This window comes from Porites lutea, chromosome 6 (assembly GCF_958299795.1).
Source record: "Porites lutea chromosome 6, jaPorLute2.1, whole genome shotgun sequence".
Taxonomy (NCBI): Eukaryota; Metazoa; Cnidaria; class Anthozoa; order Scleractinia; family Poritidae; genus Porites; species Porites lutea.
Genome location: NC_133206.1, coordinates 32,611,912 through 32,614,598, shown reverse-complemented (window position 1 = coordinate 32,614,598; position 2,687 = coordinate 32,611,912). Strand labels below are relative to the sequence as shown.

General features: G+C 40.4%; 1 long non-coding RNA gene across 1 annotated transcript; it reads left to right on the top strand.

The window, feature by feature from the left end:
• The first annotated feature begins 209 nt into the window (after window positions 1–209).
• LOC140940535 (uncharacterized) lies at window positions 210–1,846 on the top strand. The gene is made up of 2 exons (XR_012166357.1): window positions 210–414; window positions 954–1,846. It is a non-coding gene; the product is annotated as an uncharacterized lncRNA (long non-coding RNA).
• Window positions 1,847–2,687: the final 841 nt, after the last annotated feature.

The window sequence follows — 2,687 nt, the reverse complement described above, 5'->3', positions numbered from 1 at the left end:
GGGAGAGTATTTGGAAAAATAGCTATTTAACACTCCTGGAGTAAACCAGTCTTCTTCTTTAAATCGGTGAAATTAACAAGCAGCAAATGAAGTTAATTCCTTGAAGGATCAAAAATCACTTACGTCATGTACAACAGGTGTCGTTTTAACATGTCGACTTAAAAGGTGGGAATAAGTAGACCGAAAATCATTTCTGTAACTGAGGAAGAGGAGACGGCCCCAAATCCCGGTTCGGTCGTTGAATCGCAAACGTCTTCATTCGCTGATTGTGTAGTAGCAGCTTTTGCAAGTGGAGGACTACAGATCGGCATTTCTCTGGCGTTTTTACTAAGTAAACTATTGACGATAAAAAAGTAAGTTGGCTGGACGTAACGCACTCAGGCTGAGGATTCTGCAATGAAGCATCGACTACAGGCAAGGCTTCTTTCCTTTCTTTTCTTACCCATTTCATATTTATCAATCCCTTTTTTCCCGAAATGCGCAGTGTTTCCCTAGCCTAGCTGCAAATTATACTGAGCCGCCCGTCCAACTCGGTCCGCAGTCCGAATGACCCCCTGTCGCTGGAGACGTTTTGAGGCGGCTGAATTCGTCAAGCTAGTGATTTCCATTTTTAGAAGGAAAAGGTCCCAACTCTTCTGTTTGGCCAGTTATTCTAAAACTAGCCACTTTTTTCGTTATTGAATCGAAGAAATTAAAAGTGAATTGGTTTCACGGATATTCCTTACCGAGCGTTGGGCTTTTCTACTTATGTCTTTAAGAAAGAAGATTACGTAGGTTAGCCAACGGGGTCCATTGATCTGACTACGAGGTTGGTATACAAACAAGTATGGACACGTGCTCTGGATAAACAAATAGTATATTCCTTAAACAACTTAACAAGATTACGATTGACCATCCATATATAGCTAATCCCAGTGTTATGCAATTTATAACCTGTTTATCTTGTTTTACAGGAAATCGCCTTGTGCATCACAATCGCTGTATGTTGCCATTGGTCCGTGCGTGCTGGCCCAAGGCCACGTAACGCACGAGAAGATACTCTTGGGAATGCGATTTATAAGGTGTTTCGCAGGCAGGCCAACCCTGGTGTGAAGCAAGTATCAGTAGAAAGAAGCCTACTCAAGAAAACATCAGCAGAAGAGAATCTTAGATTTCGGCGAGACCATGCTACTAGCTTCAACCCTTGTGTTAAAGAAGTCAAAATACTAATGATTACTGCAACCCATGGTGTGAAAGAACATGTTTGTTATGAAACAACAAATCTTGGATGCAACCCTGTCGATGGAAGATATTTATGTGAGGGGATCTTGGCAGCGTATCTAGATGCGGCTAATAAAACACAAGCTTATACTTCTGGCTGTAAATGTGTAAATCCATGACTGAAATCAAACTGTAAATTAAAGATTCGGCTGGAAAAAGGCTCGCTTATACTTCTGGCTGTCGATGCGTAAACCCATAATGAGATTGACGTACATAATGTATTGTAAATTGATCTAGTTAGAATGTCATAAGACTCTTGAAAAACGACCGTTTGTATAACTCTCGCTGACTAAAGGAAATGAAATGTGATAAGTGTTGATCGTGCTTGTTAAAGGAACATAGTTTTCTCAGTGGTCTCGTCACGCAACACATTCCCAATAAAATGAGGAGGAGGAGGAGCGATGTGTGACGAGTCAAAAATGGCTGGAACTGTCAGCTGGTGTGCAAACACACTAGATACCATTTCTTAGCTGATTTGCATATCACACTCGTATGTCTCGTATTTTCAGTCATAAGATGTTTCTTTAAGATGTTTCTTATAACAATGCAAAAATACCGGTAATAGCAATAAAGCTCTTACTCTTAATTGCAGGTCTCATACATTTCTCTTGCTTCACGCTTACCGCTAGAAAATTAACCGACCACGGAAAACAACTTCTACCGCGCGCGCTGATTTCAAATGTAATACATGTAGTGTTTTATGAAACAGAGACAATTATGGGAAATGATAGGTGGAGAGAAAGGGGCGGGGGGTGGGGAAAGATGTAAGCAGCATCACAAACATATGTTTGTTCGTCTACTGCAGCTTGTTAGGAATTTTTTGTAATGAAAACATCATAAGCAAAAAAAATGGTCAAGTACTGAACAAGCCTCAAATAAAAGTGTTGCTAAACTGGTCTATTGCTGCCCAAGACCTCTGAACAGACTGGCCTGAAACTAAGCGTTTGGGACCTATAGAGCGTTTTCATTCACATGACCACATGATCAGCACCTATGTTAATCTATAATTACAAAAGAAAACGTTTACGTGAGAAGAGAGCTCTCCCTAGTCTTTTCAGGGAAAGAAAGTTAATACGCCTCCTCTCCCTCTCTCCCTTATTATCATTCACTAGTAAATGATAGACTGTATTAATCAATAACGACTGTAAAACTTCGTGTGGACTGATCTGGGATGGTCTATTCACCAGCTGGATGTTCGGATTTAGTTTTGAACCCTCACCTACATGACGTCCAACTTCTTGCGATCATTACATGCTTCTGGGAAACTTCCCTCCCAATAAGGAAGTAAAATGACTAGTTCGTGATTTTTAGCTATCTTAGTGTGAGTGTGTGTTTTAATTTTTATTATTTGCCAAATAACACCTATCTTTGAAGATGAAAAGTCCACTCACCAGGATGATGTACTGAAGGACTGAAGGAGTCAGTCA